This window comes from Somniosus microcephalus, chromosome 14 (assembly GCF_052327205.1).
Source record: "Somniosus microcephalus isolate GS21.2 chromosome 14, FLI_Smic_1.0, whole genome shotgun sequence".
Classification (NCBI taxonomy): Eukaryota; Metazoa; Chordata; class Chondrichthyes; order Squaliformes; family Somniosidae; genus Somniosus; species Somniosus microcephalus.
In genome coordinates, this window is record NC_141000.1 from 70,625,146 (window position 1) to 70,651,439 (window position 26,294).

The 26,294-nt window shown below is 45.8% G+C and overlaps 1 protein-coding gene and 1 long non-coding RNA gene across 3 annotated transcripts in view; one reads left to right on the forward strand and one right to left on the reverse strand.

The window, feature by feature from the left end:
* LOC147107543 (uncharacterized) overlaps nt 1–26,294 on the forward strand; it is a 287,647-nt gene that overhangs the window by 147,103 nt on the left and 114,250 nt on the right. The gene's annotated exons all lie outside the window — the stretch shown is intronic.
* Nucleotides 7,464–16,513, reverse strand: LOC147107544 (uncharacterized). Its single transcript, XR_015080828.1, has 3 exons — nt 16,358–16,513; nt 11,170–11,504; nt 7,464–7,858 (listed from the first exon to the last, which is right to left on the reverse strand). It is a non-coding gene; the product is annotated as an uncharacterized LOC147107544 (long non-coding RNA).

Here is a 26,294-nt window from a genome sequence, read left to right on the forward strand (position 1 = left end):
CATAAAAGCATGGCTGAGATTCTAACTAGGCAGTCGCCAAATTAAAATCAATCCATGACCTACGACAATGTGACTACAGCATAACAATTCTTAATTAAAATTATCATTTTTTTAAAAAGTAGATAAACCTACCACATGCTTTGTTACTAAGCTATAGAGACCAGACGACCCATGCTTCATTCCAGGATCTGTGACGAGTCAGCTGATCATAGCCAGTATACTGCATTTGGTCTCCGTGCCCCTGGGCTAGAGAGGAGGAACATCAGTTGGGATTCCCACTTCTGCCCCTTCGACATCATTCGCATTTATTTATCATTTATCAAGTAACCCCTGCTGGAAAGTACACATGTTTGAACATTAGATGATGCCTTCCATGACTGAATACCCTTTAGACAATTATGGCCTAGGCTTACACATGAAGAACGATTACTTGGTTGAGACAGCAGAGAGCTGTCAGAGCCTATGGAATTGTATCCCAGCAAGAATTAGTTCCTTCAGAAGTGGAGGGCAGAAAATTAGAAAGCAAAACAAAGTTTGGCAGCTATGATACAGTGTTAAAGACTTGGAGATCTGTTTTGTTTATAGTGATAACAAAATTACTTGCATTTATATAGGAAAATGCCTGAAAGCGTTCACAGAAGCATAAGGAAAAATTAGACATCGAGCCAACAACATGGTTAAAGAGGTGGGTTTTAAGGAGGGTCATAATGAGGAGAGAGGGGTGGAGAGGCCTAGGGGTGGGATTCCAAAGTGTGGGGACTAAGTGGTTGATGGCATGCGCCAATGGTGGGAGAGGGGGGAATGCACATGAGGCCGTAGTCAGAGGAATGTAGAGTTTGGGGAAGGAAGTTCTACCACAGAAGGCAGTTGTAGAGATAGAGAAGGGCAAGGTCATGGAGGAATTTAAATACAAGGATGATATTTTAAAATTTGAGACATTGGGAAACTGGGTGCCAATGTAAGTTAGCGAGGTGGTGGGAGCATGGGAATTGGTGTGGGAAAGGAAATGGGCAGCGGAGTTTCACACAAGTTGAATTTTAGAGGGTGGAGAAGGGTAAACTGGCCAGCAGAACTTTGGAATAATTGATTCTGGAGGTGAGAAAAACAGGGATGAGGCTTTCAGTGGCAAACGAGCAGAGGTGGGCATTGTTAGAGGTGAATGTCTCTGTGGTGGAGAGGATATGGGGTTAGAAGCTCTGCTGAGGGTCGAATAGGACTTCAACGTTGTGAACAGTCTGATTTGGTCTAAGGCAGTCGCCACTGAGAAGGATGGAGTTGGTGGCAAAGACATGGAGTTTGTGGTGGGGACCAAATGTGATACCTTCATTCTTTCATAGGTTTAACTGGAGGAAATTTTGACTCGTCCAAGACTTGATTTTACTCAAGCTGTCTGACAGCACAGATGTAATGGAGGGGTTGAGATAGGTGGTGGAGAGGCAAGTCTGCAGATGATGTTGCTGATGTAAGCCCCCAAAGTGCGGACTAAGTGATATACAAAGTCGACGACACTGGCTTGTTGTAAGAAAGACAGACCCAATAATTGAAGTAAAAACGGTTTATTCAGGCCTGGGGAGCTGTGGCTCTTGCGTCCCAACACAAGGCTCCGACTCCACCAAATCTCTTGAGGTTTACACAGTTATACGCATATTCCGAGACCTCCTACTACAAGAGGTCCAATCGATTTAAAAGTCTATACATTAATCACTAACTAGGTGTGTCCAACTTATACAAGGTAGCCTATAACATAAGTTTCACTTTTCACTGCAGGGGCCTGTGGACCCTCTGATTTCTTGGAAATGAGTCATCAGGACATGTGATTTCTGAGAAACGAGTCATTCTCTCTTTTGACCACTACTAAGTTTCGTTTTTCCAGAAAAGGGTTATGTCAGTGTCTCTTTTTGTAAGTTTCATCTCTCTAAACTGGTATGGTCATTTCTGCAATTAAACATACGAATAATTAGTACATTTCATCTTTAAACATTTTGCTGCCGCAATTGCGTTCTACTAAACGTGCCCTGTTACGCTCATTTTTAAATCTTACTTCAGTCCCTCCTTTTGACCTTTTGGACAATTGTTCCAAAACAGGTCAACATGTATTTCCACTGCCTGGTGTCCGCCAAAGCATGCACTCCCTGGCCTTCTACCAGTCTAGGTTATACATGTATATGTCTTATTAATTTGGAGGCCGACTTCCCCCCCTGTGGTACGGTGGGCTTTCCTTTACGGAGGGCTTTCCTTTAGAGTGGGCTTTCCTTTATGCACTCCTTCCGGTGTAACCATTCCCGGGGCCCCCTAGACCCTGCACTAATGGTTGAGGCTTTCTGCTCAAGCCTGTCCCTCATTCCCACGTGGGGTGTATGACGTGCCAATTCGAGACTGTCATCACACACCAATCCTCATTCACCACCCTCCTTCTGCCACCTCCATCTTACGGTTGTCCGGCCCGGTCTTTAATTACCATGCCCAATTAATCCCATATAATTTCAGGGCTTCCCATCGCGTCTTACACCATTTGCCTTGGAGAGGCGGGGGAGTTGTCCATTCTTAACTTCGCTACCTGCCCCTCCTCAGGCTCGACTTCTTTCACTGCACCAATATCGGCCTTACTCATTCTGGTACAGAGGCACTGGAGAAATAAAATACACAATATATCGTAATAACAATCATGAGGAATATCATTATGCCTTGTATCACTGAGGCGCCCAAAGTCCCCGACCATCCTGATCCCCAATTATCAAAATATGAGGAAGTGGGTGAGTTTCCTCTAATGTTGTACTAATGTCTTTCTGTTGTCTTCTTTAAGTCTTCTATTTTATGATAATACTTCAAAATTTCCTTCGTTTCCTGCCGTAACTTCTGCCAAGCTTCCTCTAACTTAGGAATTGCCTTGGGCTCTGGTATGACATAAGTTTCAACCCTTTTTAGTAAGTCCCATATTATCAAATGACCAGGTTTTCCTATCTGTATAGGTATCTTTAGACCAAAACAAAGGTTTGGTTGGGGAATGGGACAAGCCATATCTTGATATTCATATTTCTGTTCAATTGTGGTGACACAACATGTCCCGTTGTTCATTGGTGCTACCCATGTCCAGTGTATCCCCCTTGGGTGTACCTCGAGGGTGCAATTGGTAATTTTCGTAAATCCGCACTCGGATGTGTCTCCCTCGGTGGGGGGGTGTGTGCACACCCATGTCCTTCCCTTGTGGTGGCACCCGTCCACTACCACCCCCCTTTAGGTTTCATTCTTCTGTTTATTATCTTCATCCCTTTCCCAAAGCGCCTTGGTAGGGACATCATGATATTTAACCCACTTTCCCTTTGTACTTCTCCTATATTAATCACATCGTATAGGGGTTGTCCCCCTTCTGGGAATTGTGGGATGGCCAGTACAAAGCCAATCATCTTAGTCCATGGGGTCAGACAATCGCCTGCCCGGTATACTTGTCCCATTTTACATCCTTTGCATAGGCTTTTATTTGTGTCAATCCAAGGTTCCAGATCCTTATTAGTAATCCAATCAGGGATCTGTTCATTATTTATTTGCCTCATGTTATGCTGAGCATTCGACAATAGCCATGAGCCCTACGTGGCACATATTAGTTCCTTATTGTTTTGGCGAGAAGCATTATTAAGTCTATCAATAATTGTATTGATTGTTTCTGCATGGGGGGCTACTATCTCTTCCACCCCCGACAATTGCATTATTGTTTGGTTTCCCTGCCAGTGTCAATTGCTGGCTATTTCCAGTAGCTTGTTTTAGTAACTTCTCTATTTTTGCTTGTAATTCTTCTACTCCTTCGTTTACTCCTTCTATGTCCAAGCTATTAACTGTTGCTAACCCGGCCGCATACCCTGCTCTGGTCGTTTCCAATACTCCCTGTTTCTTACATCTTTGTAAGATAGATTTTTTTTTTGTGGATCCTCTAATTGTTTTACCCACAGGGAGTTCCAGGTTTGTTTTGTATCTCAAAAGTATTCATATTAATGGCAAGCTTAGTAACTCTATGTGCTACACTAAAATACACCTCATCCTGTGTTCTCCTTATTACTAATCCCCCTCGATAATGGCAATACTTATGTTCATCCCTAGGATCAAGGCGAGGACGCTCCATCTCATTCCGGACGTCCAATGTTCCTGTAATTACAAAAGGAGCTGGTCGTCACCAGCCAGTTAGAATTATTCTGCTCTTATCCATTTTATCAGTTCAAAATGCTGTACATCGGGTTCATTTCTTGTTCTGTGGCTCTGTCCCCAGACATACCTGAAGATGCAAACTATGGCATATAATATTATCATCATACACAGCCCTATCATTGATATATGTAGTAACTCCCCCTTCCCATTCTTTATATCTTCTAGTATACTCCTCACTCTGTCAAAAAGGGCACCATCTCTGGTTTACTCATTGTCTTTCTTATATATTTTTAACTGAGTCCAGTGTTTCCACCTTCCTTTACCCGTTCCAGACCCATCTACATGAGCACATGTGTCACTATTCATTAATACTTCATAAGGTCCTGACCATCTGGGTGCTAGCCCTGGTTTGGCTGGTATTATTTCTGCTATCACTTTGCTATCTATTGCTAAGACCTCCTTCTGGTCGTCCCGTGTATCCTGTTCTCCATCCCGTATAATCTGTTGGTCTTTGGCCTCATGTCTCTAACTATCTGTCCAGATTTATCTTTGGGTAACAGGACAGCCTCCCAAGCAGTCTCCCGGCCGTTTGAGACGGTGCGGCCATTAGTTTATAAGATAACTTCCATTTATCAAATCCTAATTTTCCTTCTATCACTGTGGGGAAATATCAGCTTAACATTAAGAAACTTAAATTTAATAATGTCCAATATCTTTAAATTCTATTCAGTAATACTGAAGTTGTTGCTTGGTGAACTCAAACAGCTGTCAGTGGAAAGGGTTAACTCCTTCGCAGGCTTTTGAAGGTGGAGCTAAACATTATAGCATCACTTCACGCAACCCAAAAAACATCCCTGACTGAGAGACAGTTGTGGTTTCACACTTTGACTCAACATGAACATTTGGGCTTCATTGGTCAGATTCCCCCTCTCAATTGCTCATTTAGCTGCCCATCCTCTTGTGTGCTTTAATTTATTATTACGCACTCTTTAGGTAGGAGAGAGGTTCCTACTCATTCCTTGATTATATTCTTGTCTCTTACGGGTCTTCCTCCTGGTGTCATATATCCCTGCCTACTCCCGCTATCATGTAATCAGACACCACCCCAAAGGCATTCCGACTATCTATATAGGTTTACACTTTTTCCTTTGGCTACCCCCCTTTGATCAAATCCTGTATAGGCTGGGCCATTTCTACTTTGTTTCCCGGGTCTGTCTGTTTGTTTAACTTATAATCTGGGGGCCAGTACACTTCATTCGCTTTAGGGTCGACTAAAGCTCCTACTTCTCACAGTATATCTATCCCTAGGATTGTTCCTTTGGTGTTCTCGCATACCCACAACTGTGTAGGTACTATTATACATCCAATTTCTAGTAAGACTGTTTCGCTCTTATAAGTCCTGATTCTTCGTCCACCGATTCCTGCTATACTAACTGAAAGTTTCGTTTGGGGTAAGGGTAAGTCTGTCAATGAGATTGTGGCTCCTGTGTCTATTAACATTTTTCACTGTCGGCCCCCTACCAATGCGTCAACAAACATCCTTGGATCCCCCTCCCCTCTCTGGCGCGGTCCCTTCCTGTTGCCATCCCTAGAAGCTTGCGAGCAATCAAAGCACGCAGCCAGTCCTAATTTCCCTCCCATCTGTTTTTGGGCATTTGTCTCTTCCCTTGTGTCACTATGTATCCTAGGTAGACTACTTCATCCTTCCCTACCTATACCTTTCTAAGGTTTAACTCTAGTCCCGCCTTCCATAAGGCTTCCAGTACCATAGTCAATTTGTAGAGGGACCTGCCACTATCAGATATTCTTGCGGAGTGGAGTTATCTTATTCAATTCGGACTACACCAATTTACATCAACCAGAATTTCACTGTGGCCACAATGAAAGTCTGGTTTTAATAGGTTAATTTACCTCATAACTCCAAGGTTAGATCTTGGACTGAAACTTAATCTTTCATTAAACAAACTTTTTGTTGCTCTTCTCAGTTTTTACACTCCAGCTTAACTTAAATTGTAATAGGTTTTTTTTTCATTCTGAGGGCACAATCTTATTTGCACATTCTTAAACTTCCAAAATCCAAGACAAGACAAAAGGGGTTAAATGCTTTTCTTTAACACAGAGAAGTGGGTGGAGCTACAACACACAGCAGACATTTCTTTTTCCTAACGGACAGATTTTCAGACAAAGGAATATTGTATCCTCTTAAACATTCCTAATCAGGAAAACATCCACACTCACACATTTTTATACAAACTAATTCCAGCATATGTCTAAGGTACCTTTCATTCAGCAAATCTCTTGTTTTACTTGTCTTGGTACAGATGCTAATAACTTCCATGTTGGTAAAGCTTTAAGTTTATCTTTTCCTTCCTTTTTAAATCTGTGACTCAACAGCTTTCCCTAGTTTCCAAATCCCTGTTTGTTTCTTTTTTTTTTCCTTGCTGGTGTTTCAAATTGGTTCGCCTGCAAATTAGATCTTTTTACTTCTTTATCTCTCCCTTCTGTTTGAATTCCATACATTATCTGTTGCCTCTTTATCTTTAGCTCCTCCCCACCAAGCCTTTGGCTCTCTGCACTTTTTTTTTTATTTTCCAGGAGTCGGGTTATAGAATCCAGGTCCCTTGAGGATTCTTCTTCCACCCTCTTAGTCATAACTAACTGCTATGTTTAATGCTTAATTCACGGTATTGGTGAATTAGGTTTATACATTACGTTGCTCACCCCTATAGCGTTACTCTGATTAATTGTTCACTTCCTGTCAATCACTCTGTTTCGTTAAACACACCAACCCTTTAGTCTCGAGGTTTTGAGTTTTAACCTCTGTGGCTGTAGGGGTTTTATTTCATTCACTCACCACGGTGCACCCATTCATTCAATTGTTGAGATTTTGCCGTCTCACGGCTTTTAGGGAACTACCTGCCCCTAACGGAGGTTTCGCCGCCTCACGGCTTTTAGGGATCTAACTGCCCCTAACTGAGGTTTCACCGCCTCACGGTTTTTAGGGAACTACCTGCCCCTATCTGAGGTTTCGCCGCCTCATGGCTTTTAGGGAACTACCTGCCCCTAACGGAGGTTTACCTTTTTAACCGCCTTCAATTAAAGGTGTCTTTCTTTTTATAGTTCTTTTATACGTCAGCGATTAACCCCTAATTTTACAGGTGGTAATTAAAACATACTCACCCGTCTTAGGTTAACGCTGTCCGAGAGTCTTGTTCAGATCGCGTATCCCATCCTCGTCGCCAATTGATGTAAGCCCCCAAAGTGCGGAATAAGTGATATACAAAGTCAACGACACTGGCTTGTTGTAAGAAAGACAGACCCAATAATTGAAGTAAAAACGGTTTATTCAGGCCTGGGGAGCTGTGGCTCTTGCGTCCCAACACAAGGCTCCGACTCCACCAAATCTCTTGAGGTTTACACAGTTATACGCATATTCCGAGACCTCCTACTACAAGAGGTCCAATCGATTTAAAAGTCTATACATTAATCACTAACTAGGTGTGTCCAACTTATACAAGGTAGCCTATAACATAAGTTTCACTTTTCACTGCAGGGGCCTGTGGACCCTCTGATTTCTTGGAAATGAGTCATCAGGACATGTGATTTCTGAGAAACGAGTCATTCTCTCTCTTGACCACTACTAAGTTTCGTTTTTCCAGAAAAGGGTTATGTCAGTGTCTCTTTTTGTAAGTTTCATCTCTCTAAACTGGTATGGTCATTTCTGCAATTAAACATACGAATAATTAGTACATTTCATCTTTAAACATTTTGCTGCCGCAATTGCGTTCTACTAAACGTGCCCTGTTACGCTCATTTTTAAATCTTTCTTCAGTTGCCAAGGGACAGGATGTAGGTAAGGAAGGGGATGGGGCCAAGAATGGTTCCTTGGGGAATTCTTGAGATAATGGTGCAAGGGTGGGAAGAGAAGTCATTGCTAGAGATGCTGTGGCTATGATCGGATAGTTGGAACCAAACAAGGGCAGTGCCACCAAGCTGGACAATGGAGTGCAGCGAAGATTCACCAGGCTGATACCTGGGATGGCAGGAATGACGTATGAGGAGAGATTGGGTCGATTAGGCTTATATTCGCTAGAGTTTAGAAGAACGAGAGGGGATCTCATTGAAATTTTAAAAATTCTAACAGGACTAGACAGACTAGATGCAGGAAGGATGTTCCTGATGGCGGGGGAGTCCAGAACCAGGGGTCACAGTCTAAGGATAAGGGGTAAGCCATTTAGGACTGAGATGAGGAGGAATTTCTTCACCCAGAGTGTGGTGAACCTGTGAAATTCTCTACCACAGAAGGCAGTTGAGGCCAACTTATTAAATATATTCAGGAAGGAGTTAGATATATTTCTTAAGGCTAAAGGGATCGCGGGATATGGGGAGAAAGCCAGGGACAGGGTACTGAATTTGGATGATCAGCCATGATCTCATTAAATGGCAGAACAGGCTCGAGGGGCCGAATGGCCTACTCCTGCTCCTATCTTCTATGTTTCCTTGCACTTGTTAGAGGTGAGGGTGTAGGTGTCAGAGGAGAGAGATTTAAGGAGGTGGCTGTTAGCGGAAGAGGCAAGTGAGGCCTGATGGAATTTGATGTAGTGGAGACAGATCTGGTGATGCATGACTAAGCAAGTTGTGCACCAGATAAACTCAAGTCAGCGCCTCTTGGACTTGAGTGAGCGAAGATGGGGGCCATACTGGGAAACAATCAAGATGGGAGAGAGTAATGGTTTTGCCGAAGACAAGGGCATCAAAGGTGGAGGTGAGGGAGTGGTTGAACAAATAGATAGTTGCAGAGGTATCGTAGTGATCGGAAAACTAAAGGCAAAGTATTTGGGAGTTTGAAAGTACAGTTGTAAATGAGTTGGGGAGAGTTTTTCCCAGGGTCAAATGCCAAAGGAAGTGGAACAAAAACATTAAAATGCTGGAGACTCTTGGCAGATCAGGCAGTATCCATTGAGAAAACATGAGTTTGTTGACATTTCAGGTTGTGAAAGGGTGTAGGAGAATGGGTGGTGAAGGATACCCAGAAGTGATTGGACATGGCCTTGCCAGTGATTGAGGCCATGGCAGATGGTGAGGCTGAGGGGCTGGTCATGAATATGGGTATGAGAGTTTATATAGAGGGAGAGGTTTAGGGAATACAGGAAACTTTGTGCTATCCGGCACCGACGGGACCGAGCTGTTGCCGTTCCCTCAAAACTGCCGGACAAACCAGCGCTAATGTTGAAGCATACGGAGCTTTTCAGCTCCGTATCTGGCAACAAACACTGTTGCTTAGCGACAGCTTCTAAACAGTCGGCCGTACCTTGGAAGCGTCTCTGTCGCTTAGCAACAGCTTCAGAGAGACTTGCAGAGCCTGACTGTTGGGAAAAAAAAGCCACGAGAAGAAAAAAAAAGCCACGAGAAGAAAAAAAAACCTAACAAAACGGCTCCTGATTTTTGCCGGTGGCTCGAGCTTGCCAGACATTTAGCCTCCGGATAACACAAAGTTTCCTGTACAAGAGGGTGGTGAATTTAGAGGAGAGAAGGCACTAGGAGCTGGTATGGAGAAATTACTGAGGATCATGAAATGCTCAGTGCAAAGGCTGGAGGATATCTTGAGGAGAAACTCAGTGGGGTTTTGGGGGGTGGCGATAGACAATGAGAATTTTAAAGAGGCAAAAAGTGTGGAACAAAGGAGGAGAAGTTGCCAAAGGAGTAAGGGTAGAGACCAACACATGACTTAATGATAAAGGTCAAGCTGTCACTGCAGTGGTTTGGATAGGACAGGTGGTGGAAAGTATAGTCAGGTGGGAGACTTCAGTAAGTGGCAAGGCACTGCCACTTGTGAGCCAAGTTTCAAAGCCAGTATGTTAATGGCCCAGAAATTCGGGTCGGGGGCTTCCCGCGGGTGCAAGCCCCGACCTGCACTTACCTTGCGCGCTGGCCGTTGAGCTGTGGGCCCCCGTGGAATTGCGATCCTGGGCCTCCTCCAACTGCCGGCGCGCAGTGCTTGCATATCCCAGGGTCGCAGTTAGTTCGATGCGTCCCCTGGGATCACGTGGGCCATGGAGAGCCAATCGGAGCAGGGAATGCTTCATTCATAAGTTTGACAGGAAGACCTGTCAAACTTATAAATACTATAAGCCCCAAAACATCACTAAATCTTCAAATAAATGTTTTTAAAAAATCACATTTTTTAAATAAACTATAAATTACATGAAATAACTATTTTAAACAATAATTTAAATTTTTGAAAAAAATAATTTTATTTTCTAATGGGGCTAAAAAATAAACTTACCTTTCTTTAAAGTATTTAAAAATAATAAACCTGTGGAAAAATTGTTTTAATTTTAATTAATTCACCACTTACCTTGTAAAAAGCAGGCCTTGCGACTGCTTTTTACATGTCTAACTTCTGGAGACTTACCCTCCCGGGAAAACCTGCAAAAAAAAGTTTGATGCGCACGCGCAGCCTCTCCTGCGCACGTATTCGACCTCTGAACCCCTTCTTTCAGGGGAACGGAAGTGCCGGTTTTCCGTGCATGCAGGAAACCGACACTTCCATTGGGCTTACGGGTGAGTACCCCGTGCGTACTCACCCGTGGAGACCCGAATTTCTGGGCCAATACAATCATAATAATTATTCAACTTTTATTAGATTACAGTACAGCATGAGAAGATTGAGTGATTCTGTTCACACAAACCCACACCAAACACTACACTACAGCATAATCAGTCAATAGTCAAGTAATTGTGGTGTCTCTAGTCTAATCATCCTGGAAATGAATCTAGGGGCTTCTCTGATGGTTCATTGGTTAAATCTATTACTCATTGTGGTACTGAACAAAACAGGAAGGTTGCAGTTTTGATCCCGTGGTCTGTGTTTGCGTTCCCTGCTCTTAACAACAGCAGTAGAGACATTGGGGTCAAAATTTATCTCGGGGGCGGTGGCACAAATTGGGCGGTATTGGATTGGTCGCCCGTTACACGCAGCGCCTGACACCCAGTCCCATTGCAGTCTTGCTTTTTGTGGACAGGACCTACCTGGGCAATTTTCCACATTGTCGGCTAGATGCCATTGTTGTAGTTGTACTGGAACAGCTTGGCTAGAGGCGCAGCTAGTCCTGGAGCACAAGTCTTCAGCACTGCAGCCTGGATGCTGTCGGGGCCCATAGCCTTTGCTGTATCCAGTGCGCTCAGCCGTTTCTTGATATCACGTCGAGTGAATTGAATTGGCTGAAGACTGGCTTCTGTGATGATGGGGACCTCAGGAGGAGGCTGATATGGATCGTCCATATAAGGAGTTAATCTGGTGTCAGAAGAGCAGAGAGTGCGTGGAGAGACATTGCTGGAGGCAGAGCATTGTGGATGCAGGAAATCTGAAACAAAAACGTAAAATTCTAGAAATGCGTAGCAGGTCAGGCAGCATCTGGTATGCTCCCAGCACTTCTACCATTTAACCATTTCTTGTTTTCCACTTAAGCACTTTACAGGTAATTCTGTTTCTTTTCCTGTGTGTTTTTTCCCTTTTCCCTCTTCCCTTTGTCCTGTTCCTTTTTAAATGCTGTTCACCTGTAATATCTTCCAGTTTTGACAAAGGGTATGCTTCCAAAACATTATTTGCTAGAGGAGCTTACCAAGGTAGGGTGGAGAGAGGCCATGAGGGATTTGAAAATGAGAACAAAGGTCTTGAAATCAGTTTGCTGGGGAGTGAGGAGCCAGTGGAGCTTGCAGCCTTGTAACGAGAGTGTGGGGCTTTGTGCACGAGAATTCAGGCCATGGCATTTTACAGTTGAACTTAAGTTGAAAATGTGGAATTCTGTAATTTCCCTTTAAAGAAACCATCTAGCACAATGTTTTTTAAACTAGCGCAAAAGATCACGAAAACTAAATTTACGCTGCACATAATTTGTGCTTGAAATTCCACAATCTTTTTTGCAGGTTTGGCTGATTTCGGGCGAATTGCGCAAAAAAAAGTGCAACTTAGTGGAAACTCCAGGCTCTTGTATATCAACTACAGGAAACTTTCGATTTACCGGCACCTAAATAACCGGAAATCTCGGTTAACCGGCAAAATTGAGGAGCAGGTTCATACTTATTACTTGCCTTCATCGATCTGTTGCTGTGCAAGGGTGTGGCTGCAGCTGTTGCTAAGCTACAGAGACGCTTGCAACTTGTGGCCATTGTTCTGAACCTGTTGCTAAGCAACAGGGTTTGTTGCTTTATACGGAGCTCTCAGCTCTCCCTATCTTTTACTATAGCGCTCGGTGATCCGGAATTTTTGATAAACCGGCACCACGTCGGTCCCGGATAAAAAAAAGTTTCCTGTACTTTCATGTTAGATGTAGCATTGATCAGATGCAGGATTAAACTCTTTGAACTCTACGCTGACTATGTTGATCAACCCAACCCCAGAAGAGCAATATTGTGATGTTTCTTTGTCTCTCCTCCCTCCAGTGGTTTTCTCTAAGTAACGTTGCCCATAGTTCAGCAGTAACCAAATTGTCAGGTTGTGTTATGGACTTGTGTACAATAGGTTGAGATTGCTGAACTCATTTCATCTTGAATGCTTACACCTGCCAGAGAGAGGAAATTTGAATCCAAATTCCAGTAAAAGACCAGTATTATAAGCCATTGAACCACCCAATTAGGTGGGTTGCTTTTTCTGCTCCCTTATCCCAAGAATTTTTAAAGCCACCTCTCAGTATTTCATTGAGTATTTCTTATTTATCAAGATTATTGTTTTCGAGGGTACATAAAGGACATAACACTCTTTTACTACTCCTTTGTCAGAAGAAGGACACTTAATCATTTTAGAAACAATGGGTTAAGAAGGTTAAATCCAGTTTTCACCCAAATGAATAACCTTATTTGTGACTGAATCTTGAGCAAACGGTTTCTCTTAATTAGAATAAAAGATTAAGGGGGTGATTTTGCCAATGGGGCTTGTTGGGTTTCAGTCCCACCTCCATCAACTTCTGGCCAACCCACGCTACTTTCTCTTGATTGACCTTGTTAAGCCCGCCCAGCGGGTGTAGCAGGCCAATTAAGGGAAAGCCAGTTGCAGAGAACGTCAACGTATGACGTTTCGACAGATGAATTGTCATCGTTTTACAGCTCTGTGAAGCTGTCAAACAGTGACATTCTCTTTAGTTTGATGAGGTCTTTAATTCAAGACCTCATCAAACCGCATTCTTTTGCAGAAATGAGATGGTTGTTGCATTGGAGAATACAACGGCCATCTGTTACCTCTACCACGGTGGTGCGAGACTCTCCGCATACCTACCGACTGAAGCCTGCAGGAAGAAACAAAGGTCAGTACACTTTTTCTAACACTTTCCACTTACCTCAGATACTCACCTCTTCACACTTGCACCCATCACTTACCTTCACAGCGCACTTTTGCACCTCTCCGATCCCCGCAGACTCACTACTCGCCTCGGTGACCCTAGCGGGGTTCGGAGCCTTCGGGAAGCCCGCACTTGTGTGGGCAAAATGGTGATAATCCTATTTTCTGCATGTTAACTACCTGTTAACAGGCAGTTAAATGGCTTTAATCCCTTCCCGCCTCCAAGGAGACGGGACCCGGCGCGAGACGGCTACCCGCCTCCTGGCAAGATGGCATGGAGGCGGGTTAAACATAGAAACATAGAAGATAGGAGCAGGAGTAGGCCATTCGGCCCCTCGAGCCTGCTCCGCCATTCAATGCGATCATGGCTGATCATCCAAATTCAGTACCCGGTCCCTGCTTTCTTCCCATACCCCTTGATCTCTTTAGCCTTAAGAAATATATCCAACTCCTTCTTAAATATATTTAATGTATTGGCCTCTACTGCCTTCTGTGGTAGAGAATTCCACAGGTTCACCACTCTCTGGGTGAAGAAATCCCTCCTCATTTCTGTCCTAAATGGCCTACCCCTTATCCTTAGACTGTGACCCCTGGTTCTGGACTCCCCGGCCATCGGAAACACCCTTCCTGCATCTAGTCTGTCCAGGCCTGACAGAATTTTATAGGTTTCGATGAGATCCCCTCTCAATCTTCTAAACTCCAGCGAGTACAAGCCCAATTGACCCAATCTCTCCTCATACATCATTCCTGCCATCCCAGGTATTAGCCTGGTGAATCTTCGCTGAACTCCTTCCATGGCAAGAACATCCTTCCTCAGATAAGGCGATCAAAACTGCACACAATACTCAAGATGTGGTCTCACCAAAGCCCTGTATAACTGCAGCAGGACATCCTTGTTCCTGTACTCAAACCCTCTCGCTACGATGGCCAACATGCCTTTTGCCTTCTTAACCGCCTGCTGCACCTGCATGCTTACCTTCAGTGACTGGTGCACAAGGACACCCAGGTCTCGTTGCACTTCTCCTTCTCCCAATCTATTGTCATTCAGATAATAATCTGCCTTCCTGTTTTTGCCACCAAAGTGGATAACCTCGCATTTATCCACGTTATATTGCATCTGCCATGCTTCTGCCCAATCACCCAACCTGTCCAAATTATCCTGGAGTTTCTCGGCATCCTCCTCACAGCACACACGCCCACCCAGCTTTGTGTCGTCTGCAAATTTGGAGATAATTGCATCTAGTTCCCTTGTCTAGATCATTAATATATATTGTGAATAGCTGGGGCCCAAGGACCGATTCCTGCGGTACCCCACTAGTCACTGCCTGCCACTCGGAAAAAGACCCGTTTATTCCAACTTTTTGCTTTCTGTCTGCCAACCAGTTCTCTATCCAAGTGAATACCTTGCCCCCAATCCTATGTGCCTTAACTTTACACGCTAATCTCTTATGCGGGACCTTATCGAAAGCCTTCTGAAAGTCCAAATACACCACATCCACTGGTTCTCCCTTATCTATTTTACCAGTTACATCCTCAAAAAATTCCAGTAGATTAGTCAAGCACGATTTACCTTTTGTAAATCCATGTTGACTTTGTCCGATCCTGTCACTGTTTTCCAAGTGCTCTGCTATTACATCTTTTATAATGGACTCTAGCATTTTCCCCACTACCGATGTCAGGCTTACCGGTCTGTAATTCCCTGTTTTCTCTCTACCACCTTTTTTGAATAGTGGGGTAACATTAGCTACCCTCCAATCCATGGGTACTGTTCCAGATTCCATCGAATGCTGGAAGATGACCAGCAAAGCCTCAACTATTTTTAGGGCCACTTCCTTAAGTACCCTAGGATGTAGATTATCAGGCCCTGGGGATTTATCGGCCTTCAATCCCGTCAATTTCCCTAACACCATTTCCCTACAAATACTGATTTCTTTCAGTTCCTCCCTTTTCATCAGACCCTATGTTCCCCGACATCTCTGGTTGGGCACCCGCCCCCAAATTCTGCCATTTTCTCGGCAGTCCCGCCTCCCCAGGGCTGGCAAGATCGCGCCCTAAATCTCTAGAAGACTGCAGCAAGAAGATGAATATTAGGCTTGGTTTGTAGAAATTACCTTCGCCAGTGGCAAGATGTTGGCAAAGAAGATTCCTGCTACCTGAAATCATTGGATGAAGTTTGCTGGGATTTAGGGAGGAGTATGCTGCAGCTGTTGAGACCTGTTATTGATTATCAAGTTTTTGTTCATTGCTCAATCACAACAATAGAATTGTCATGTAAAGGAAACTCATGTGAAGGGGTGAATACAATAGGTGAGGTGTTTTTACCACGGCATCAGCCCTGTGTCACTATTATTTTGATTCTCTTTATTAGCTTTTATTATCTTAGTTATAAGCATGCTGGTGAGGCTCTGCGTCCATCCATTTTAGTCAGGTAGGATAATGTACGGCAAGCAAATTCTCTTGCAGATTTCCACCTCTACTGCATTTAAATTGTAGGAGTTATTTTGTTGATGGTCTGTTTACAGACTTACAGGCTCTTTTTATTTCCTGTCCTTGCCGAATGTTATATTTTACCAAAAGCCTTTGGGAGAGGTGGGGAATAGGAGGGAAGAGAAACAAGAAAAAACTCTGATTTTGGACTAAACAAACCGCCAACGAAATAGCACCTGCAAATTCATTGCTTTGAAATGTCATCCCAATGTGCCCACTCCATTAAAAGGTCGGATACAGAATTCCACCATATAGTCCTTCAATGCGATAACATTAAAAACAAAATCAAATTGATTTTTAAAAAAATAATTGGCACAGGACTGATGTAGGTTAAGGGCACATTATTCATTGTACCTATCGATGCCCAGCAGTTCCCTTGTAAATATATATACTGACCTGCTGTAGAAAAGACTGTTACAAGTTATTCATCTGTCAGAACAACAAGTAATCCATGACAATATCAGACAAGAAACAACTGCAGAAAATATAAAGCTTTTTATAGGACTACATTAAGAAGGAGAAATACAATTAACAAAATGAGCTACTTCCGTAATGAACTCCATGTTTGTAAATGACTGACAAGCTCCTGCAGAGTCACCTTCTGACAATAACAGGTACTACAACCAGATGGTTGTAACAGGAGAACACGCTGCTTCCCACTCGGGCTTACAAGTGCAAATCCCAACCATAGCTTTGATTGACACTCAATGTCACCTGTTCCCAGGCTAGTTTTGAAAGCTCTTTGCCTGAGCCGCTTACTGAAGCTCTTTGCAGCAAAGACCTCCACCTCAAGGTGTTGAGTTGCTATATGATCACAAGACGTGTATGAATGATAAAGACCATTTGACCCATCCTGGTCTGTCCATTCAGGAAAAAACCTACAGTTGCCCCCCCCCCCCCCCGCCATCCCAATGACCATTTTCTAATAAGAGAAATACTGTACTCAGTCTTTAATGATTACAGGGTCTTTGTCTCCATTACTGCACTCAGAAGTCCTGTGTTCCATGTGCTCCTTATCGTGTTGTCATAGTTTTACTTGAAGTAGTTTTCTGGATTTACTTTTTCTATACTGCTTTAGGACTCTATGCTACAGTCATGCACCAAATCATACAGTTGCATTAGTACAACTACAAACACCTCTCTGCTATAGCCCAGTCCTTCCCTTTCCTCCTCCACCAGCTGAAGGAATGGCGTAGGGCCTAAAAGACAAGTAAAAAATTGTTTCACAGGTGAAACCACAGTCCTTAGCACTTTTTACAAAATGTAGTAGAATTGTGATGACATCTGTTTTTTTGAGTGGCATGCACTTGGTCCAAGCAGGTCCTATAGTTTGCTGAAACATTGAGAGCACTGTGTAGGCACTAGGGCATTGTAGCAGTAGTTGCCTTCCTAATGGTGACTACACTTGAAAAGTATTTTATTGGTTGTGAGGCACTTGTCCTCAGGGGAAACTATGTACAAATTTAAGGTTAGATTAGATAGGTGGTTGAAGGGATATGGGAACAGGGCCGGTAAGTGTGATTAAAACTATTTGCTCGCACGGAGGGTAAATGCTGATGCATACTGTTTGGGGCGAATGGCCTGTTTCCATGTTGTAACTTCTTTATATTTCTGTGTATCATGTTGCGAAAAGCACTATATAAATGCAACTTCCTTCCTTCGCTCCTTTCTTTCTTCCTCCTCCCTTTCTTTCAACATAGTACATCAATATTTATTTACTAGTCATCTTAGTTTTGGTGTGTATTATTTACCCATGTTACACATGTATTCATTATTTGCATTTAATTAATGGGATTGATAATATGATCTTTGGTGTCTAGCATTACATAGAATTACATAGAAATTGCAACATAGAAACAGCCCATTCAGCCCAACCAGTTCATGTTATGCAGTTTATGCTCCACACGAGCGGTAATCCTAATCCATGGGCATGCCCTGTTCCCATATCCCTTTATTCCCTTTTCTCTGAACCACCAATCTATTCTTAAATAACAACAGAAAATGCTGGAAAAACTCAGCAGGCCAGGCAACATCCGTGGAGAGAAATTAGAGTCGACGTTTCGGGTCAAAACCCTTTATCAAGACTAAAGCGGCACAGGGAATGAAGTAGATTAAGAGGCCAGGCTGGGAGAGAACAAAAGAGAAGAGACATTAAGAGGTATTCAAAACGAGACGAGATGGTGATAGGACTAGTGGAGACAAAAGACAGCTGTAGATTAGCTGTAAATCCCTCTACACCTCCATCCCCCACCAGGACGGCCTGAGGGTGCTCCGCTTCTTCCTTGAACAGAGGCCCGACCAGTCCCCATCCACCACCACCCTCCTCCGCCTGGCTGAACTTGTTCTCACATTGAACAACTTCTCCTTTAACTCCACTCATTTCCTCCAAATCAAAGGTGTTGCTATAGGTACCCGCATGGGTCCTAGCTATGCCTGCCTTTTCGTGGGATATGTGGAACACCCTTTGTTCCAGTCCTACTCAGGTCCCCTCCCTCACCTCTTTTTCCGATACATTGATGACTGTATCGGTGTAATTTCCTGCTCTCGCCCTGAACTAGACAATTTCATTCACATTGCCTCCAATTTCCACCCTTCCCTCACCTTCACATGGTCCATCTCTGACTCTTCCCTTCCCTTCCTCGACTTCTCGTCTCCATCTCTGGGGATAGGTTATTGACCAATATTCACTACAAGCCCACTGACTCCCACAGCTACCTGGACTACACTTCCTCCCACCCCGCCTCCTGTAAGGACTCTATCCCATTCTCCCAGTTTCTCCGTCTCCGCCGCATCTACTCCGACGATGCCACCTTCCACACCAGTGCTTCCGACATGTCTTCCTTTTTCCTCAACCGAGGATTCCCCTCTACCGTGCTTGACACAGCCCTCGACCGTGTCCGTTCTATCTCCCGCACTTCTGCCCTCACCCCTGCCCCTCCCTCCCGGAACCACGATAGGGTTCCCCTTGTCCTCACCTTTCACCCCACCAGCCTCCACATTCAACGGATCATCCTCCGCCATTTCCGTCGCCTCCAAAGTGATCCCACCACCAAACGCATCTTCCCCTCCCCTCCCCTTTCAGCATTCCGTAGGGACCGCTCCCTCCAAGACACCCTAGTCCACTCCTCTATCACCCCCAGCACCCCTTCCCCTTCGCCTGGCGCCTTCCCGCGCAAGCGCAGAAGATGTAACACCTGCCCTTATACCTCCCCCCTTCCCACTGTCCAGGGCCCCAAACACCCCTTCCAGGTGAAACAGCGATTTACTTGTACTTCTTGCAATCTAGTATACTGTATTCGCTGCTCACGATGCGGTCTCCTCTACATTGGGGAGACCAAACGCAGATTGGGTGACCGCTTTGTGGAACACCTCCGTTCAGTCCGTAAGGGGGACCCCGAGCTTCCGGTCGCCTGTCATTTTAATTCACCGCTCCATTCCCACTCGGACCTCACCGTCCTTAGCCTCTTGCATTGTTCCATGGAAGCTCAACGTAAACTCGAGGAACAGCACCTCATCTTCCGATTAGGCACTTTACAGCCTTCCGGACTCAATATCGAGTTCAACAATTTCAGATCATAACCTCGGCCCCTATTACATTTTTACTTATATTTTTTATCCACACCTTTGTTTTGGTTTTTCCCTCCCACCCCTTTCCTTTTTTTCCCCCTCTCCCACATGGCAGCTGTCTCCCATTCTGCCAGCGCATTTCACACCTAATCTACAGCTGTCTTTTGTCTCCACTAGTCCTATCACCATCTCATCTCGTTTTGAATACCTCTTAATGTCTCTTCTCTTTTGTTCTCTCCCAGCCTGGCCTCTTAATCTATTTCATTTCCTGTGCTTCTTTAGTCTTGATAAAGGGTTTTGACCTGAAACGTTGACTCTAATTTCTCTCCACGGATGTTGCCTGGCCTGCTGAGTTTTTCCAGCATTTTCTGTTGTTATTTCGGATTTCCAGCATCTGCAGTATTTTGCTATCAATCTATTCTTAAATATTGATATGGTCTCTGTTTCGATCATTAACATTCCAAAGCCCCTCAAACCTCTGTGTAAAAAAAACGTTCTCCTGCTCTCTGTCCTAATGCTCTTGCATTTAATTTTATATCTATGTCCCCTTGTTATCATTCTGTATTCCTGGATAGATTTTTTTCCTGTGGACAGTGGTTGTTTATTTTATTTTTCACTTACATAGAATTTTTTAGGAGTAGGATGATAATCGAAATCATTGATAAAGATTGATCAGGAATAGATTCATCATGCTGCATTTATATCATAGCAGTGCTGGCAGACGCAGCCTCAAACCAACAAGTGAGATGGTGTTAATGCCTCACAAAGGTTAGATTAGATAGGTGGATGAAGAAAAAGGGTTGAAGGGATATGGGAACAGGGCCGGTAAGTGTGATTAAAACTATTTGCTTGCACAGAGGGTAAATGCTCTTGCATACTGTTTGGGGCGAATGGCCTGATCTACCTCAGCGGGTGGTTTTCTCATGCTGCTGAAGGAAAAGCAGCACTGGGGAAAACATAAATGCCTACTGCCGCTGGATTACCTCTTTTTTTAGGTCACTCGCGAGCTAAGTTCTCAGAATTGCTGATTCGCATGGAGCTTCTCCAGATAGTAGGGAAAGTTCAAGGTCAGAAAGTTAAATGATTTTAAACAAGTGCATTTCGAGTTTTGTTGATGAGCAGATTCCCATTGCCAATGGTGTACTGAAATACTTATAATATAAACAGGCAGATTTCAGAGCGACAGTGACCCCTGTTGCAGAACCAAGCAGTTCTGCAATAAGGAATCCTGAGAGATACAAGAACTGACTGGAAAATGAAATTCTGGGTGAAATTACAAGTAGGAAAGACTGCAGGGCAGGGAACTTGGGAGTGACACAGGGCTGAATTTTAATGGGGAAGGCGGGTTGGGGCTGGGGGGCTCCGAGGTAGTCGGGGTCGGCCGGAGGAGAGGGAGTGGTCTGAAAAGATTGTGGGGGTGCCGAAGGAGCGGGGGGGGGGGCGCGGGTGGTCTGAAAAGATCGTGGGCCGGCCGGGGAAGGGTGATCCAGAACACTGTGGGCTGGGACCAGCACGGGGGGGTGGGGGCAGCTCCAGATCAACGCTGGCCGGCGGGGGGAGATGCCCAGACCCTGTATAAGTGATTGAGGAAGTGGATGTCTTTTGTACCCTTGCCCTTGACCTCTGTCTTTTGTCCCATGGTCCAAGGAAACACAGAGTCCGAGAACTTGAAGGCCGTCATAATACAAGAAACCATTTAATAACACACAGCATCCTTAGCTGTTAGCTGTTAAAGGAAAACAGATAACTTTACTTGAGAACTTTGTTGAGGTAAAAATGATTCTGACAGGAGTTGCTGTAATGCTCAGTGTGAGAACTCTGTTCTCTTTGGCAGAACCATTTAGAAATCTGCTTGTTTTTTGAATTTGTCTCTGAAAAGAGAAGCAAGGTCACGGCATAACAGAGCTATTGTAAATTGGCCTATTTAATATTCATCCGTTGCCGTCTGTAAAAAGGGATGTGCTGCAATAGTAAATCAATGGGGACATTGCAGCTCTAAAATGGGCACTGGCCGTGAAATACCCTCTTCAACAGTGGTATTGGTGATGACACACCTTCCTTGATGGGTAGCTGTGGAAAGCTGGCAGTAAGCTGCAGTCTTTAAATAGTATAATGGTTGCATGCCTCCCTCTTTAAAAGGTGCACCTCTGACAAAAATTCCAGTTGAAAGGTTTCCAATTCCCTTAATTTATTTAATACACAAGTTTTTTTCAGTTGTCCAATCTGGGTTTTTATTCAACAAGTTCAGAACCACAATATTTTTTTTCACTTCACAAACAATCATGGCTGTAATTACAAAATGGAACAATATAAATGGAGTAGAATTTCCTGGAATAATCTTATGATTCCCACAATAACTGTGAATCATTAACCATTTTGTCCACAATATTTTCCAATTTGCGGCTAACTAATATCTGCATAACTAATGTTTAGGCATCTTGAGTAACTGTCTCCCTACCGGGGGTGTACTTTCATCAGTCGCCAGACATCTGTTTCCTGTGAATTGGTGAATCTGGTCTGTAGAAATGGAGAGAATCAGGTTATTGCCAAGCTATTGGGTGAATCACAGCAATGTGAGCGAGACATGACCAGTGTGATCTACTAAAATGTTGAAAGTCAACCGTTAACGCTGTGATGATTTACTTAGTCAGTGAGACGACACAAACTAAGATCGATGTGTCATCTTGCTGCATTGTGATCTTTCAGCAGTCGGAAAAGACGGTCGTACTGTGCTTCATTGATAACCAAGACAGAATCATATTTTAATTAAGCACGCACTTTTAGTTTGTCTTGAACCAGTTGTTTTAGTGGTACCCTCTCCATAGATGGGCTCAGTTGGTAGCACACTCTATTTACAGCACGGGGAGGGGGGTGTTGGGGAGGATCCAGAACATCGCTGGCTGGCCGGGAGGGAGATTCAGACCATCGTGATTGCGGGCCGGCCGGGTCCAGCACGGGGTGGGGTCGGGGGGGTCGGGTGAGGATTGGGGGCTGGGAGCAGCACGGGGTGGGTGTCAGGTGAGGATCGGGGGCTGGGAGCAGCTCGGGGGGTGGGATTGGGTAAGGATCGGGGGCTGGGAGCAGCTCGGGGGGTGGGATTGGGTGAGGATCGGGGGCTGGGAGCAGCATGGGGTGGGAGGGGTCGGGTGAGGATCGGGGACCGGGAGCAGCACAGGGTGGGCGTCGGGTGAGGATCGGGGGCTGGGAGCAGCATGGGGTGGGAGGGGTCGGGTGAGGATCGGGGGCTGGGAGCAGCATGGGGTGGGAGGGGTCGGGTGAGGATCGGGGACCGGGAGCAGCATGGGGTGGGAGGGGTCGGGTGAGGATCGGGGGCTGGGAGCAGCATGGGGTGGGAGGGGTCGGGTGAGGATCGGGGACCGGGAGCAGCACAGGGTGGGCGTCGGGTGAGGATCGGGGGCTGGGAGCAGCATGGGGTGGGAGGGGTCGGGTGAGGATCAGGGACCGGGAGCAGCATGGGGTGGGAGGGGTCGGGTGAGGATCGGGGACCGGGAGCAGCACGGGGTGGGCGTCGGGTGAGGATCGGGGGCTGGGAGCAGCATGGGGTGGGCGTCGGGTGAGGATCGGGGGCTGGGAGCAGCATGGGGTGGACGTCGGGTGAGGATCGGGGGCTGGGAGCAGCATGGGGTGGGCGTCGGGTGAGGATCAGGGACCGGGAGCAGCATGGGGCGGGAGGGGTCGGGTGAGGATCGGGGACCGGGAGCAGCACGGGGTGGGCGTCGGGTGAGGATCGGGGGCTGGGAGCAGCATGGGGTGGGCGTCGGGTGAGGATCGGGGGCTGGGAGCAGCATGGGGTGGGCGTCGGGTGAGGATCGGGGGCTGGGAGCAGCATGGGGTGGGCGTCGGGTGAGGATCAGGGACCGGAAGCAGCATGGGGTGGGAGGGGTCGGGTAAGGATCGGGGACCGGGAGCAGCATGGGGTGGGCGTCGGGTGAGGATCGGGGGGCTGGGAGCAGCATGGGGTGGGAGAGATCGGGTGAGGATCAGGGACCGGGAGCAGCATGGGGTGGGAGGGGTCGGGTGAGGATCGGGGACCGGGAGCAGCACGGGGTGGGCGTCGGGTGAGGATCGGGGGCTGGGAGCAGCATGGGGTGGGCGTCGGGTGAGGATCGGGGGCTGGGAGCAGCTCGGGGGGTGGGATTGGGTGAGGATCAAGGGTTGGGAGCAGCATGGGGTGGGCATCGGGTGAGGATCGGGGGCTGGGAGCAGCATGGGGTGGGCGTCTGGTGAGGATCGGGAGCTGGGAGCAGCATGGGGTGGGCGTCGGGTGAGGATCGGGGGCCGGGAGCAGCATGGGGTGGGCGTCGGGTGAGGATCGGGGGCTGGGAGCAGCTCGGGGGGTGGGATTGGGTGAGGATCGGGGGCTGGGAGCAGCATGGGGTGGGAGGGGTCGGGTGAGGATCAGGGACCGGGAGCAGCATGGGGTGGGAGGGGCGGGTGAGGATTGGGGACCGGGAGCAGCACAGGGTGGGCGTCGGGTGAGGATCGGGGGTTGGGAGCAGCACATGGGGGGGGGGTCTGGGGATCGGGTGCCAGAGGAGCAGCACTGTTGGGGAGGGGGGGGGGCCTTGTGGGGGAAATAGATGACCCGCCTGCTGGCAGTGGGTTGGCTGCCCATCCCCTGTCCCGCCTCCGTTAAAACTGGAAGTGGGCAGGTTGGAGGCGGGTTCAGGTCGGAATTTACATTTTTAACATCCACGCCCCCAACCCACATGTGTTTTTTTTAGTTTAAAATTCCCCCACAGTGTCTGGATTTAAGTATTTAAGTGTCGCTTTTCTCAATTTACAATATATTTAGTCCAATAAATTTTTCTACTACCTAATTAAACTTGCATCACACATGGGCAGCTCTTCACCAATTTAGGTTGAAAATTGTCGAACAAGCATGCGCACTCCCGCGTCCGGTAGAATATTGAGCCATTGTCATTGTGTATTGATACATTACTTCAATCCATTGGCTTCTTTGCTGTTTGTTCCATCACCACATTCACTACTGTTTACAAATTTTGGCCCCGAAAATAACAGGGAGGGGAGAAGGTTTAGCAGCTGGGAAATCCGGACGTACCAGTTTTGCGGAGGTCCTGCTGAATTTAACGACAGGGACTGATTTTTTTAAGAATCTGTTTCCTGGCCGCAGCCAGCCAGATTGAAGACTGACTGACTGGTTGTCGGGCGGGTAGGCCTGTGGCTCCACACTGCAGCTGGGGATTTGTCATCATCAGAGGAAGAGTCATCGGTTGGAGGTAAGTGATCGCAGAGGAGCAGTCATCGGGAAGGGGTCAGATATCAAGAGGGAGTCGGTCATCGGCAGGGGAGCAGGCAGATTGCAGGTGGGTGGGTGGGTCGGACAGATCGTGGGGAGGTTTACAGGTTAGCTTGGGGGGCCGAGGGGGAAGCACTCCTACTTTTCCTGAACCACATGCAGTGCTGATGGATCTGGCCCTTCACGCCTTCCTTCAGCTGCCGGGTTTCCCGAGCCCCAGGAAACCCTCTCTGCAGACGGTAAATTTAAAGGTAGGTCAAATTCAATTCAAAAAGACCTCATTAACGTCGTCTAAGGATGTTAATTGCTGCGATAAGTACCTGCCCGCCTGCACTAATTAAGGTCCTGACTTCAGCAAGTAGGTTACTCGCAGGCATCCAAACGCGCCTTCATTAAGCTGTGTTGCAGTTGCGATCTAAAATGAACTTATTTTAACTACCCATCCACCCCCAACCCACCTTCTTGGGGTTAAAATTCCTCCTTTAAGTCCAAAAAAAATTATTGTTGTTATACACTTTTTTCGCTGCACAACAGTACTTTTTTCTGCCTGAACATTACAGAACATTAATCATGTTCTCCCTCTGCCAAGCCTTCCCTTCAACTGATCATGCAGATTTATACACATTCTGTAACAAAAATGTCAGGTTCATATAAAAATGGAAGGACTAGCAAGTATTAAGTGAGCCTATCCAGTCAAAACTGCTATTTGGCTCAGATTAATTTGAACAGGCCATTGTGCAACCTGGTAACACTTATCCAACTATACTAAGCCAAGGTAGTTTGTTGCACATTGTGGTGACTGTGTGCAATTTTGCAAGGCCAGGTCCTTTGAATAATTAGCATAAGCTCCAGAAACACCTCTTTTCTGGCAGCTAACCTAATGGAGCAAGCAAAAACATCTGGTTGGCAGCTCAAGTTTAAACAGATGTGACCACTTTAAGTTAATTAGTTACATATGGGGATAAATGTTGTTTCAGTGATACAAAGGTTCAAATGGAATTTAAATGTTGTCAGCCTTTGCCGAGGCTGGTGGTGGGGTAAGAAAGAAGTATCAGGTAAAAACGAAGTGAGAGGATGGATGCACCAAACAGAGTCTGTGGGCAAGTGATGGAGCAGCAAGGCCTCTGAACCACTTTTTAATGACCGTAGTAATAGAGCTCATGCCGAATTTTATGTCTTCGGGTGAGGTTTCAATCACAGTGAGCCTTGGCCATAAAAAGTGAGTGCAGTAGATGTCCCAGGATGCCACCTGCTGATGCAGGCCTAAAGGGAGAGGATGTTTTTAATTAGTTTTTTTTTGTATTTGCAAATACCCTTTGCTGTATTTTACTTAATGCATTAAGTTGCCTTTGCTGGGAAATCCTCCATTTTTATATTTTTGTTTCTTTTTCCTTGCTACTACATACTTAGCTTCATTATTCTTTGTTGCTGCCACCTTTGAATTCACACCATACAAAGAAATGAGGATGGTTATTCTTTTACGAT